The sequence below is a fragment of the Cherax quadricarinatus genome, chromosome 5 (assembly GCF_038502225.1).
Source record: "Cherax quadricarinatus isolate ZL_2023a chromosome 5, ASM3850222v1, whole genome shotgun sequence".
NCBI lineage: Eukaryota > Metazoa > Arthropoda > Malacostraca > Decapoda > Parastacidae > Cherax > Cherax quadricarinatus.
The window spans coordinates 45432616-45449247 of NC_091296.1; positions in this window are offsets into that span (position 1 = coordinate 45432616).

A 16632-nucleotide genomic window follows, 5' to 3' on the forward strand; every position below is an offset into this window, starting at 1 on the left:
CTTGTGTAGGCAGAGTCACATAAGGCAAATCTTGCTCTTCACCCTTCTCTACTGCTGTATGTATGTCGTTGCCGTTGTTCCATGTTGCCACGCCTCCTTCCACACAGAGCCGCTAGGTGATCATATGACCCACACAACCGACAGGTCCGACGTTGCCCAGCGTATGTCACAAACACCTGGGTCCGAAATTCTGGCAGCACTACGTACGACGGAATAGGGTAACGTAACGTCATCTTCACAGAATACGTTCCTTCGAGTATCCCTGCGTATGGTCCAGTAGCCCACTTCCCAACAGTGGTCATATGTACTGTACCATATTTGCCCATCGCAAGACAGATGTCAGAATCATCCGCCTCGAATGGCACATTTCTAATCTTAACCCATGTGTAATGGCGAGAAACGTCGTGAAGTCGCACGGTCACAGCGGAGTTAACTGTCAAAGTAACCTCCTGGTACTTGTCTACCACCGCCTCATACACACTTGCCAAATTAAACTTGACAAAGATCCTCGTCGTGCCATTCAGCGCTACTTCACACATCTCCTCGTTAGCAATACCATATGTATCTCGTATGATTGCAGGTAGTAGCAGGTCCATAGAAGTTCCTGTCACAGCCCCACGGATAAGCTCAACACAGACTGTGTTTATGCGTCTCCGGCTGGCCTGCACCATGCTGTGAAAATATATCTGCCACTAATCAACGCCAGGGGCAGCAGCAGCGCACGTCCTCACTACTCAAAGGGTGAGTGACGAAATGCGTTGATGCAGGTAACAGCTCTTAGGTTGTAAATAACCCTGTGAAACTCTTGCTAAAAAAAGAAAATAATAATTAGCAAAAATTGTAGTTAGCAGCTCATACCGTCGAGGAATAAACACTAAATCTTTATTGACTTGCAAAAGTTTTGTACTGTTTATTGCCAACATTTAAGCGTCATCTGATTTCCCAGTCAAATTAGAAAATGAATCGTGATTTGTAATCATTTTCTCTGGGCCATTACACATATGTATCTGCTTCACTCCCTCCTCCAGTACCTCTTTATTTAGCACTTCTAGTCTTTCCATGGGTACTTCCTCCTACAGAACCTTCTTCTTGTTCTAGTACATGTTTCTTTCAGTATTTAATACAGATTTTTGTATATTATACCAGTGTGTATTAGCATACTTTCTTGATTTCCTTCTTTTGCATGATATTACTGTTAGTACAAAACTAGCCTTCACTGATTTAGAATGGACTTTGTTATACCATGTAAGTGCCAAATGTAAATTAAAAATCTATTCAAAGAGATAAAGGATTTGTAAAATATTTTTAATATAGTCGTTTAATTTTTACTGTCAGGGAAACTATTGGTAAATGTTACTTTGGAATCAAACGCTTGTCATTTGCTCATTTGAAGCAAAATAAATTGAATTAGCTTCATTATAATAAGAGAACAAATAACCCGCACATAGAAGAGATATCTGTAAATGAGCCAAGTCGGACCGAAACGTCGTCGTAAGCTCCTCTCTTCTATGTGAGGGTTATTTGTGTATTGTTCCAGTCACGGTATTGTGCCTTTTTTATTTATATTAAAAGGTTTTCAAAGGTTTTTTATTCATGATTTATCTGTATAAAACCAGCAATTATTTTGACAGTATTATTTGCTCTACAGTAACATGTAAATGTTTACTGATACGAATATTTCTTTTTCAAAAATTCTGACATCTTAAGCCTTTATCTTTTATTAGACAGGACAGTATTTTACACGACCAAAGTTGGTTAACAAAGCTAGAGAGACCTGAATTGTTTCGTCCCTAAACACTTGTTAACACTGCCACAAGTTTCTGTTACGTAATCAGTAGGCAGTGTGGGAACAAGGTTCACACACTGAACATACGACGCTCTTGGTTTATTCGTCAAGACAAAATCACTTCACATGAGTCTTAGTTGTAAGATGACCCATCGGTGGTGTCAGCATTGTGGCTAATTAGCTGCAAAACAGTATGTTCAAGAACACAAGTGCTAGCAGAATAATCGATGGTCCTATGGCAGCATCGACCTCATGCTTACCAGTTCTGGACTCAGTGATCTGAGTGTCACACAATGGTTTTTCACGGGACCAACTAAGCCTCTCTAATTGGTACTGAACTCATTGATCTGTGACTGTTGGTTTACTTGTGCTGAACTCATTGCTTTGAGTGTCTCGATGGTGGGACATTGCTGCAGCGACTGCTGGCTTATCCAAGCTGGACTCAGTGCTTTCTCTAAAATTTGTTGTATATATGAGCCAAACTAGTCTTGAGATATTTTCTCATCGATTTAATTCAGAGTATTTAGTGAATATATAGAAACGATCTTTCATAAGCGTATAATAAAAATACTGCAATATTCAACGATGATGTGATTTAAGTAATGAATAAGTGTGAGAGGGGTCAACCTTAGCTGCCAAGATAGCCTCAGCGAGGCTTCGGTAGACAGTGTGTTACTGGGTCACCTTTAAATTTGTATGAATGTTTTAATACTTATATACAGAATTACCTAAGAATTAAAACAATAAACACTTATCACACTGTGCTGTTTTATTATTCATACACCGACGCATAGTTAACACTAAACATTGGAAGATAAACGATCCTTAAGAGATATTTTCCAGATACCATTTGTTAACGTGTGAACATTACTTACACAATTAACTACCTATGACTTCATTAAGCTCGCTTTCACCTATCATAGGAGTGACATCTTGATCCACCATGCAAAACTCAAGGTTATATACACATGTCCTGAGAATTTCCATCAGAGAGCATTAAGAGAAAGAAACAAGCAAAAACATCTAGGTATATTTGCAGTGCTAAAAACAATTTTAAACAGTACAATAGCAATTACAAAATTTCTTGAGTAAGAATCAGGTACTGGGAAGAGAAAAAGATACAAGGAATGCGGAGAATTTTTAAAATAAGGTTTATGACGCTGAAGCAGCAAATGACATTATGCATTTTGAACATATTTTCAATGCAAAATCAGCAGAAACAAACAGCACTGGAAAAATATATTACCTCTGTAAACATCGAGAGGACAGCAATAGCAAGTAATAGAGGAAAAGGAAAAATTCAGTTACTGGAGAGACTAATCAATGAGAAATAAAAAAGAAACAATGGGCTTGAGGTGAGCAGATGACCCATGAAAATTATACCTAATATTTAATGTGAGTGAAAATAATACTGACGGTGGTCGTATACAAGGAACTATGTGATAAATGGTTTAAAACTAACAAGTTGAAGATTGAGACACTTATGCAATATATGAGAATCTTTATTGACGAAACGTTTAGCCACACAGTGGCTTCATCAGTCCATACAAAGGAGAATGGTGAAAAACAGGAGTAGTTTGAGATAATCAGTCCCTCAGACATGAGTCTGAGTCCATGTAATCAGTCAATCTTGAAAACAACACAGCATATGTGCGAAGTGGCTTATATACTGCAGACAGGTGAGGTGAAGCAGTCGTAGGAGGTATCAGACTTGACAAATCCAGATGTGGAAGTAGATCTTCGTCCAAAGGTTGGACAAGTGTTGAAGAATTTTTCAACACTTGTCCAACCTTTGGACGAAGACCTACTTCCACTTTTGGATTTGTCAAGTGTGATACCTCCTACAACTGTTTCACCAGATTCCCATATGACCCATAAGTGTCTCAATCTTCAACAAGAAACTATACTGGTGAGCGAATACAAAATGCAGAAGGTGATTATCATACCGAAGGAGAAAATAGAGGAAAGCGAACGTTCCTCTTGGAAATACAATCATAAACTAAGTGAAAATACATAAAGCCAGACAAAGTATTTTCTTAGTCATAATTGCAGAGGTTCAAAAAAAAAAAAAATTGACCAGTGCAAAACAGGAAAAATATTAAAGTAGAAAGAAATCCCATGGGATAATCAGCAGTGTGGGGAAGGGGGGCAAAACATGAGGGAACCCAAGAATTTTGGCAAAAAAATGAAGAACAAAAACGAAGCAAATCGATAAGAGAACAAAAATCACGAGTAGGTACTATACATAAGAAAGAGTAACAGAAAAAAAATGTCATAAAGTTTAAGACTAAATAAAGCCTATTCCACACTGCTACACAAAAAAATCTATTCCACACTGCTACACAATGAAGTCTATTCCACACTGCTACACAATAAAGTCTATCCCACACTGCTACACAAAAAAGTCTATTCCACACTGCTACACAATAAAATCTATCCCACACTGCTACATAATAAAGTCTATTCCACACTGGTACACAATAAAGTGCATTCCACACTGCTTCACAATAAAGCCTATTCCACACTGCTTCACAATGAAGTCTATTCCACACTGCTACACAAAGTCTATTCCACACTGCTACACAATAAAGTCTATTCCACACTGCTACACAATAAAGTCTATTCCACACTGCTACAAAATAACGTCTATCCCACACTGCTACACAATAAAGTCTATTCCACACTGCTACAAAATAAAGTCTATCCCACACTGCTACACAATAAAGTCTATTCCACACTGCTACAAAATAAAATCTATCCCACACTGCTACACAATAAAGAGAAAACTCATTGAAAATAATGAGATAACAGACCGAAGAAAATTTAGGAAATTAAAAGAGACTGACAGAACAATATCTGAGGAAATCCACGAAAAAATTCAAAATTGTATTTAATATCGAAATAGAATATATTCGAGTAATAAGAAAAAAGAGATTTTTCAACACAATTTTCAATCATACGGCGAGAGAGGAAGAAGAGGCAGAAATATGACAGTAGAACCTGATCACATCAGAGTCCATCAGATCAAATAAAAATCTCACCAGATAATCGAAGTGCATAGGTGAGGCAGACAAATTCATGGTGAATATGTAAATATACTAGCAAACACGCACAAATGCACATTCCCTGCTGATAGAGCAGGGAGAGAGTGAACCTAGTAGAGACCAGCGAATAGGCGGAGCCAGGAGCTGTGACTCGATCCCTGCAACCGCAAATAGGCGCGCACAAATAGGTGAGTACATAGTGGAAAAAGAAGCAGACAGGGAGGCAGAAGGAGGGAGCACTCCACCTCAATGAACTCTAAGCACGCCAACCTCTCTCATTGGAGACCCAACTCAAGGCGAACCCCTACTTCCCCAACACTAATATTAACTACACATCCATGATAACCAACCACCCTGTACTTACAAATTCATCCCAGACTTCCTCCACCTTTAATAATACACACCAACCCCAGCCCTCTCTCTCCTCAGTCTATATGTATTTGATGGCTACACGGTGGACATAGTGTGGTCGTCTGTCTGTCTGTCTGTCTGTCTCTCTCTCTCTGTCTCTCTGTCTCTCTGTCTCTCTCTCTCTCTCTCTCTCTCTCTCTCTCTATATATATATATATATATATATATATATATATATATATATATATTTACATAAGTGGAAAACTGTTGAAATAGGGGCACCCGAAATAAGTGCACATTGTAACTGGTGCCATTTATACAACACTGTTATACGCTGGCACAACTTGGTAACTCATGTGAATATTTGTTAACATCCGCCGTTTTGAAAGTGAACTCAATACAGATAGTACCCTATAATATTCACTACCATTTTACCTTTGTTGTATATGTAATTAATAAGAGCAAGTTAATAACCCATTGAGATGTGTCTTAGACCACCAACAAAACCTCAACAGAATTGGACGGACAACTGCACAGTTTCCCCAACCTAAGAGCTGGAATTTCAGAGGGGAAGACACCAAAGACCAAAATCAGGAAATTAATGAGGGGAGGGAGGGGCAAAGGGTAGGGAAGGAAAGGGAGGGATGGAAAGGATGGGGTAGGGAAAGGGAGGAGAGTGGGAGGTAATTAGGTTCGGTGGGAGGAAGAAGATCGAAAGGTCCAATTCCTCAAACCGAAAGCCTTTTTACCACGACGAGGAGCCAACGCTAACAAGGTTCACTGTAGAGAAAAAAAAAAGTAGGGTTTTTAACTACCATTCATAAAGGTTCTGATCCACCAGGTTAATATAACGTTCAAGTTTACACTATATACGAAGGACACTAATGTGTGCTCATATATCCACTACTACTACTCTAACCATAAACCATAAAACAAGAGTGAAAAGGAGTGTCATTGTCACTCTTTCTGAGAGCCTATCGAGTGTGCAGCCCAGAGTTCAATCAGAGAAGTATGTCAGTGCCCATTCTGTTCAATCGAAGAAGGACATCAATGCCTCTTCAGTTCAGCCGACGAAGAGGGCCAGTGCCCGTGAGGTAAGTACTGGTTTTCTAACAGAGTTGTAGATGCGTGGAACAGTCTTCCCAGTGGGGTGATAGAGGCTAGGACCTTGGGTAGCTTTAAGAAGAGACTGGACAAATATATGAGTGGGAGGGGCTGGGTTTGATTGGTGTTAAGGGGTACGGGAGTTATTTCTTGAGTAGCTTTAGGTAGATGTCGTTTTGATAAGGACCTGCCTCGTATGGGCCAGTAGGCCTTCTGCAGTGTTCCTACATTCTTATGATGAATCTCCACGACTATGGTGCTGTTCGCACCTACTCCTAGGTTGAGGGACTGATTACCTCATCTTCTGTACATAGTCTACTGTCTTCAAGTTATGTCCTAGAATTTGTATTGATAAAGCCACTGGATGGCGAAACGTCTACAATAAAGATACCCAGATGTTGCACATGTGTCTTACTCTCATCTTGTCGGTATTATATACCATTCGTACACACTACATTCTTATGTTCTTATGTTCTTATGAAATTCTAAAAGTTTTTGATATTGTTATGAATGCCCTGTCCTGAATCCCTTAAAAAAATAATATACAGGTAGTTTCAAAGAATTCACGGGTGATTCATAAAAGCATTCAGATCAAGAATTCCCCTCAACACTGTATTGAGGGTGTTTACAAGATTGGGTGTAATAGATGCAACTTATCGTACGTTGGATAGACTAGCAAACCTCTAGATGATAGGTTAACTCAGCACCAATATTCAGTACAAACAGCTCAGGAATCAAATGCGATATTCAACCACAGCTGGGCTTGCAGTAACCCTGCAAACTGACTGGAAGCCAGAATCCTAGTTCCTTGTACCTCTTGGCTACAAAGAAATATTTAGAATCAATAATTGTGTAACAATTGCCAAGTCACTAACGTTATGTTCACTAGGTCATTACTACACTATCGGTGCTTGTAGGATGTGTTGGCTGTTTTTTAGTGTGTTAATATTCTGGTTTCATGTTTTGAAGGTGTTAGGAAGAATCCTTCTCAAATAAAATGAAATTGGGACCTACTTAATATATTAAGAAATAACTATTTTTTGAATAAAATTCATGCCTATACAACCTACCACCAATTCGAACTTTCCTCTCAATAATATACACCAGTGTTGAAAATTTAAAAAAATTCACTAGAAATATTTTTCATGTTGATGCAAATTTTAGACGATGGGTGATCTGCTTTCCTTCTCCTACATCTTGTATGCATTCTCCACTGAATCACCCAACCTTCCACAGCTTTTACAACATACAAGCCGGAATTTTCCACACCCATTATTAATGCTTTATTTATGATAACATAGGATTCGAGAGGGATTTCCTTCCCAGGTCATTATGAGAGTATCTAGAATCACTTCCTCGGGCGAGAAAGACTGTATGTCACTATTTTCTCACGACTCATTATCTTCAGGTCCTGATAAACATCTTCGTTGAGGAGCTCACCGTGCAGCCCAGCGACGAACCTGACCTGCGTCGTAGGACACTGCCTTCTCCAGAAAATGTTGTGTCGTAGTCGAGATACTGGAATCGCTCCCAATTTTGACATTCTGACATACGCTTTTCCGATGTGGCATATTACTGATGACTTGTTGCAATCCTCCATCCGTTTACAAAGACGGCTATTTTACCACATACGATTTCTATCTTGACACTCTGTTGTCAGAGAAATTACCTGGGTGGGCTAAATTGGAACGACCTGACTGTGGGTCAGGTAGGTGGTGTTGGTTGCCAATATGACGTTTCTCAGTGCATAATTCTATCTGCACAGACAACTTGTCTTCCAAGTAGGGAAATTTGATCAACCAAAAATGATCCCAAAGGGATAAAAAATAGACTTAAACATCTCATTGGTCAAAAGAGAGGCATATATAGGTGTATCAAAAGAGGGAACGGGCATTTAAGAAATCAATATATTTAATTAAAGAGAAATAAAAAAAGGAATAAGAAAAGCTAAAAGAGATTATGAGGCTAAAGTGGCAAGGGATTCGAAGACTAACCCATAGGGTTTCTTTAAGGTATACAGAAGTAAGATTAGGGACAAGATTGACCCACTTAAGAGTAATTTAGGTCAGATCACTGGCAGTGATAAGGAAATGTGTGATTTTTTTAAACTCTTGCTTCCTCTCAGTTTTTATGCAGGAAAATACTAGCAAAATTCCAGAAATAATAAATTATGTAGACCAGGACGATAATAAACTATGCGCGACTGCGGTAACTATTGACATGGTCCTCAGACAAATAGAGAAATTAGAACCGAACAAATTCCCAGGTCCTGATGAACTGTTTGCAAGGGTGTTAAAGGAATGTAAAGAGGAGCTTAGGAAACCTTTGACTAGTTTTTTCAACATATCACTACAAACTGGCATAGTGCCTGATAAGTGGAAAATGGCAAATGTAATACCTATTTACAAAGCAAGAGACACTTCCATAGCTTCGAACTATAGACCAATAAGCCTTACCTCTATGGTGGGAAAATTTATGGAATCAATAATTGCCCAGGCAATTCGTAGCTATCTTGAAAGGCATAAATTGATTAATTTCAGCACGGTTTTACAAAGAGGCGTTTCTGCCGTAATTAAGAATTTACTGACTTTTTTCACCAATGTATTTGAGTAGGTAGATCATGGTAATGAATATGATACTATGTATATGGACTTCATTAAGGCTTTTGATAGGAGTTCCACATCAGAGGTTATTGAGGAAAATAAAGGTACACGGAATAGGAGAATTTTTTTTTCCTGGGTAGAGGCATGGTTGACAGATAGGCAGCAGAGAGAGAAGAGAAATCAGTGTGTGAGCGCATCATGATTTGTGTTCCACAGAGGTCAGTGTTGGGCCTTTTGTTGTTCTGGAACTTATATAAACGAAATTGATGAGGGAATAAATAGTGACATAAGCAAGTTTGCTGATGACACCAAAGCAGGTCACTTAATTCATTTTAACGAGGACATTAGAGCACTCCAGGATGATTTGAATAGACTGATACAGTGGTCGGAGAAGTGGCAGATGCAATTTAATATAGACAAATCCAAAGTTCTAAACATTGGACATGAAAATAATCATGCTACATATAAACTAAATAATGTAGATCTTAATATTACTGATTGCAAAAAGGATTTGGGAGTTCTGGTTAACAGTGCGTATGTGTTCGGAATAAAGCTAACAGAATCCTTGGCTTCATATCAAGGAACATAAATGATAGGAGTCCTTGGCTTGTTCTTCAACTCTATATATCCTTGGTTGGGCCAATTTAGAATATGCTGCACAGTTCTGGTCGCCGTATTTTACGACTTTGATGTCGTAACTTAAATAAAATGGTCCTGGCTCCTAAAGGCTGCCCACACTGCTGTCTCGGGGTTATAAAATTACTCTGAAAAAACACAGCAAACCTTGGGCCAGCATGTACTCATATATTAAACAATATTAATTATTATTAGGAAGGAAGGACAAAAACTCACCTATATAAAAATATATCTATATTAACAGTAACTTATATACAACTTATAACTACCACAAAAAAACCATCACACTCCGGTTCACATTAGCCACTAGCACACTGCTACTAATGAGTTAAACCAAATAAATCATCAAGGAGGCTCCTTGACATACACCCCCCTCTTCACTTCTGCCTGGTAGACTAATTACCAGCAGGCAAAAACACCATACAGTACTCTCTCGTAAACAGGATGTTTCAGAAATGGGACACAGCAACAAGGAGTCACTGTTGGAATTTGAGGACTTAGATGGAGTGGAATGGTCTGGAAAGTGATGTAGTGGAGGCAGGATCAATACATAGTTTTAAGATGAGGTATGATAATGCTCATGGATTATTATTATACCTGAGTAGAGACCAGTGAAGAGGAGGGGGCCAGGATGATTCGACACCCTGCAACCACAATTAGGTGAGTACAATTAGGTGAGTAGTACCTGTAGCCCAGGAGCCTAGAAAATCTTAATACGGCTCTGATCTCCTCTTGCGTTTCTTATCTTTGTAGACATTAGGTTAAACTTCACTGTAAATGAATCAATATAATCAGCTTCTTTCAACAAAGTTTCACCATCGGTCATTCAACCACGGACTTGTGGCACCAATGACTGCTATCTCAGGCCTGCACCATCATGGGAAGACACATGCTATTTATGATATCGTCTATCCTCTTGCTTCCTGGATAGCAACACAACAGTGCCCGCAGCCTGACCATTCCCCACTACCCAAATCACTTTCGCTGTATTCGGATGTTTAGCCATTGCTTGAATCAACGGGCTGTCTTTCCCGTGAAGCGAGTCCAGTCGGTTCCTCCTTAATATTGGTAATCTTGCCTAAAGGAAAATACATCCCAATCCACCACAGGTAACGGAAGAAAAAAACATCCTCAACGGAGAATCTATAGAAAACTTCAACCATTTTCTGATCGTTGATATAGTTATTCCATCATCAGCTCTCAATGTGTTTTGAAACACCTCCCAGCACCAGTAAGGAATGAAATGTTTACTGAGTAAACAGAGACGGTGTTGTTGCTTTAATGGAACTCTATCCAAATGACTTAGCTTTTCCACGAACTTTTCCTTAGGAAGATTTTTTCCTCCCTGACGAGGAGAAATGCATTCCCAAATATTTATGTACGGTGGTAGGCTTTTATGGTTAAGCTGGGATTCTCTCGTCAGTATTACGCACCGTGTTAACATACAACTCCTTCCTCTTCTGTACTGTTCTAAACTTCAGGATAGCATATTGCTAAGCATTTTCTTCCAACGCATATGACGCCAACTGGATAGTCAATCCTGCCTCAGTTCGTGCTATTAACACCACGTCATCGGCAAAAGCAAGTGGCGAAACAGGACTTTCACAGTCTTGCAACAGCTACTCACAATGGTCATTCAAGGCCAACAACACTTCATCTATTACCACATAAAACAATATACAGTGGTCCCTCGCTTTTCGTAGTTCTCGGCAATCGTAAATTTCGCCAATCATTGGTGTATTTTCGTATAAACATGGACTCGCTTTTCATAGGTTGACTCGCGAATAGTAGTTCGTCCAGGACGCGTATACATGGTGTGAGCCGGGGCGGCCTCCCTACCCAGCCAGTCTGGCATTGTTTACCAGTGAGTGAAGGTCCCCTCAAGTGCTCCTACGAAATATTTCATAATATTCCACTCATTTTAGTGCTTGCAAGTACTATATAAGCTACCATGGCTCCAAAGAAAGTTCCTAGTGCCAAGCCTGTGGTAAAAAATGTGAGAAATATGTACAGTGACAAAGTCTTGGGCCATTTTAGGGAAGTATTAAAGATGCCAGAAACAGAGCTCTCTCCACAGTTACTTTGCGAGACAGGACTAGAGTGACTCTCAAGGTGGTCCAAGTGGCATTAAGAAATAGAGAAGAGAAGCAACCCCAGAGAAGCAATTGGTACCTGAGGTGTTGCTGGAAGGGGATTCCCCTTCCAAACTGTAAACAATCCAATCTCTCTCCTCCTCCAGTCTCCCATACACTAAGAAGAATCTCCAATAAAGGTAAGTGTTACGCTGTTAATGTTTCATTCATCATTTCCCATTGTATTGTTCATGTACTACATGTATATTTCATGTAAAAAATTTTTTTGTTTTAATACTTCTGGGTGTCAGGAACGGATTAATTGTATTTACATTATTTCTTATGGGGAAAATTGATTCGCAAATCGTAAATTTCGTTTATAGTAACGGCTCCAGGAACGGATTAATTACGAAAAAGGAGGGACCACTGTACACGAGATGGGATCACCCGGTTTCACCCTTCTCCTAATTTGACCTGACTACCTAACGCTAATGTTGTGGCCTCTATACATGATGTCATAATATGACTGTAACAGAAGGAATGTCATGAATGCACAGAGCTCTTCCAAACAAATTAATGATTAGCAGAGTCATACCCCATTTTTACATTTAGAAAAAACATGAAAATCTTGGACTGAGGGTACTTGGCTCTCACTGATTATTGCATCAAAAACACCACACATTATACCAACTCATCCGTCGGCAAGAAAGCTCTGTGCTGGGTGGAGCGGAAACCACCCTACACACCTAGTTGACAAAATCCTATGAAACACCTTAATACTGGATGTTCCAACTGGCTTATTTTCAGTAGGGTGTTTCCGGTTTTGCTCTTTTTAAGTAGGCCTGGTCATGGACCGGGCCGCGAGGGCGTTGATCCCCGGAATATCCTCCAGGTAGACTCCAGGTTGTACCGTTCTTGCTTTCCTTAACTCGGTAGGTAGATAACCAGTACACAACCACAGATTATATAAAGAACTGCTAAAAAATTCTGGTATTTACCTCATATCATATAACTTCCACTCGCCCAAGCCCGGGGCCGACCCTACAATGGTGTCCTTCATTTCCTTTCGTACCTCTGAACAGCCAGTGGGAGAGCTGAAGTGCCATAATGAATCTTTTTTCAACAACTTTTCACGTCTTATATGTTGCTCTGACGGCCAGGCAAGCACCTCGTGTTAACTACATCAAATGTCTACCACCGACCTCCCGGAATAATCATATCACATTTTGCTCTCTACTTGCTGTGTAATGTTTGGAAATGTCTGTCTATCTGTTACCATCGAACTCTTCTTCCACCTCTGGTATTGGTGGAGTGTTGAGGTGAATTCCTTCCGTGTTAAGGGGTCCAGGCTTTTCTCAGCACATGATAATGATTATGTTCATAAGTACTCAAATTTTTCATAAATATTTCTAAAATCTGCATGAGACCCTTCCTCCCGCTTAACCCCAGACATATGCTAATTAACCCCAGACATATGCTAAGCAACGTCTGTAACAGTGTTCAAGTGTTGTAGTGTAAGACGTGTTTGCGTAATCGTGAGATATAACTGTGTCAAGTACATGAAGTTTCAATGCAAGTTCTGTTGGTACACATAAATTTTACGATATATGCTCCCTCTCCCTCCGACATTAGTCGGAGAGCTAAAGTTTCATTATTTGTTACTCTAATAATCAAATCTCTTTCAGCTCTAACAGATATTTATCTCCATCATTCCATGGCTGTAACTAATATGCAACTTCACCTGATCCTGCTAAGCTTCATGAACCTCATCTTCGTGCACAGCTATTTAGTGCACCGCCAATCGATTTTTTTTATGACATATGAGAGTTACGACCACAGAATCTCTACTTGCCATTGTAATAAACACACGCTTGGATCAAAACAACACTCTACCATTAAAACCCATGAATCATTAAATTTTCAACACTCTGGGTCTATGAGTGGAGAACTGTACAGTTTTTACCACAGGATACAGCGCTAGGTATGACACTCACTAATTCTGTGTTATCGACTTACACCTGGAAAACGAGGTGGGAGTCGGTAACGAGGATCTAATTCTTGTGAAATGAATCAGTAGGAAATGGTAAATCACAATCTGTCAAATACTATGTACCGAGAGCGCAGGAGGTCAGATCATTAGGAGAGTCATTATCTATTCCCTTTAGGGAATATATATTGTTGAGACCAAACAGACAAAAATAAATCGGCAAAGCCTTTAGAGATTTAAAATAAATTAGAGGGAGAGAGGTAACATTGGTTTTTAGAGGCATTAGGTTCCGTTCTCACAACATGAAAATTCACGGTATTTTTTTTATGTCTGCAAGGTATGCTAGAAGAAAACGCTTTAAAACACTATAATTCAGAGGAAGGATGAATAAAATTTTATCAATTTATTAATATGTGCAAATTGGAACTTACATAGATTGCAATGCAAAGTTTCTGCGAACTTTTGCGTTGAAAATCTCAACTTGATGAAATGGTGCATTTTTTTAGCTATCTCACAAAAACAATAATTTCCACCTTTAATTTTTTATAAAACTGAGTGCTTTGGTCACTGCACGATCCCTTAGTGCATAAACTCAGGCCTCTGCATTCGAGAAAATTAGTGGAAAGTTTGACATAGGTAGATAATGAAGTTAAGCATCTGTGGTGGAAATTTCAAGCGAATCAAATTTATCACAATGCTTTTCAATAAAAATGGCAACTTCGGATATAAACATCCCTAAACTAATTCTAACTTTCCACTTAGAAACATCAGCATTGAAGCCAGAGGGACAAATGTACTAAAATACACCAGTTCATTAAGTTTGAATCAAGTCAATTTTGAATTATCAAGTCATTCAGTTGAAAGGTGAAAACAATTAGAGAGGCACTCAGAAATTATTGTTTGGAAATTAGTATTCCAAATTGGGGCCAACGCAAGCCATAAAACAATCCAAACTTTTTTCTAAGTAAGATTTATCAGTGTTTAACATTTAAAAAAGAATGTTCGTAATTAAACAAAATTTGTGGATATAAGCTAGGATAACCTAGCGAAGTCAAACACTAGGATTTATTTCTGATTAGTGGAGAGATTTTCCAGTTATTTCACAGAAACCAATTTGAATAATTAAAGTGGCATAATAAAACCTAATATCAAGGCAAAACATCCATTGATAGCAACACATTTGCTACAAAAGTTTGAAGCCGAGTAGAAGAGGCATTCTCCAGCAACTGCACAGGATTCAACATAAGTGTACCTACACAGCCTAAAGCCAAGAAACCTTTTATCATTTTCATAAGATGAATCAGTCTTAATATTAAAGATTGATACTGCTGACAGTTGTTATATTTTAAAAAAAGGGAAAGCGCTAAACCAGTAGGGATCATAGAATCATCTGGAATGTGATGCATTCAGATCCAATCCAAGCAAGGGAAGGATAATTTCAATACCTTGGATTAAGAGCCACTCACCAGCATCACAAAATACTGAAATAACACTTAAACCATTTCGAAATTAAACCAGCACAAGGGCGCCCACACTCCATTAACAATACCAACATTCTCCTCAGGAAGATACAAGAAGAGGTTCTCTCCACTTATGTTACAAGGAAACAAAATCTGGGAATGATTAATTAGACGCGTGTGGTTTAATCAATACAATACAGAAGACTGGAGAGGTAGATGACGTAATCAGTCCCTCAGGCTAGAAACAGGTGGTCAATACAGCAGTCATGATGAATCTGAAGCATTGGCAAAATGAAGTGTACTTATGTATTGGAGACTGTGGAAAATACTGTATATATTTTCCAGAAATACAGTAGTTACATGTAAATAGATGGCCATACTGTATTTAAAAGAATTACATTATGGAAAATGGGAAACTGGACCTGCGCCTGCGCAGACAGGAGGAGTCGCCATTGTTATTTTGAATTGGATACAACGTTAGTGTAACGGGAAGGAATTTTCGTGCTCTAGAGGTTAAAATTGGGCTGACGCTTCTCAAATAGGAGGCGCAATTGTTGGATGTGCATTCCTGCATAACTTGAGATATCAGGCGACAGGACAGGACAACTCCAGGAACCTCAGATAAGTCTGTTATGTTATAACTCTGCCCAGTTGTTATTTTCATGTATAGACAGTGAGGTTTTCCGAGTATGATACAACTTAATCTCCAGTCAAATTGGTGAGTGTTATGATTAAGATATATTCTCCTTCTGTTATATGTGTATTTATATATAATCTTTTTTAATTTAATATACAGTCCACAAATTTATATATTTACCAGCATTCCTGGTGATGTATATTTCATTTAATTAATAGGTCCAGAGCAACTTGTGGATATGACAGTTGTAGGTATCGAAGGGGGACATTTTTTGCGACCTAGGTGTTCCAAATTCCTACTTGTCTAACTGATAAATAATAATTATCTATGTTCATTTACTGTTATGTATATAATGATACATCCAAGTAAATGCAATTTTCCACAGAGACAGATGAGATGAAGGCATTGTCACTGGTAGGTGGGATTCCCCAGTGGAAGTAGGTCATACCCAGGAGATAGCAAGCAGGTTGTGGAGAAGTCCTGTATACCAACTTCCATGAATCAGTCATCCTCGTGAAGGTTGTCGGTCTGGAATAACTGATTAGAAAATTTGTACCTACACAATATAATGAACTTTCCTCTTGGTTTGTTACATCAGTGTTAAAAAGGTGAATTCGTTAAAAGGAGGCAGTCTCTAAGGGATTTTTTTCGTAATTTTGGAAGGAGTAAATCATCTTTCAGGGTAGATATTGGAATTAAATGTATAAAAAAAAATGACGGGTGCAAAACAGCTCATTGAATGAGAATACTATTACTGACACCTCGGTATGCTGTTTATATGACACTCTCGTTATTTAAAAAAGCTAGAATAAATTACGAAATACAGTTCTAAAGCAATACTAATGGGTTGTTTGGCTGTTCAAAACGTCTTATTTTTTTAACGAAAATTTATTTTATACGTAGCACACTCTTAAAGTTATTCAATTCAAAAACTGAAATGATACACGATTAA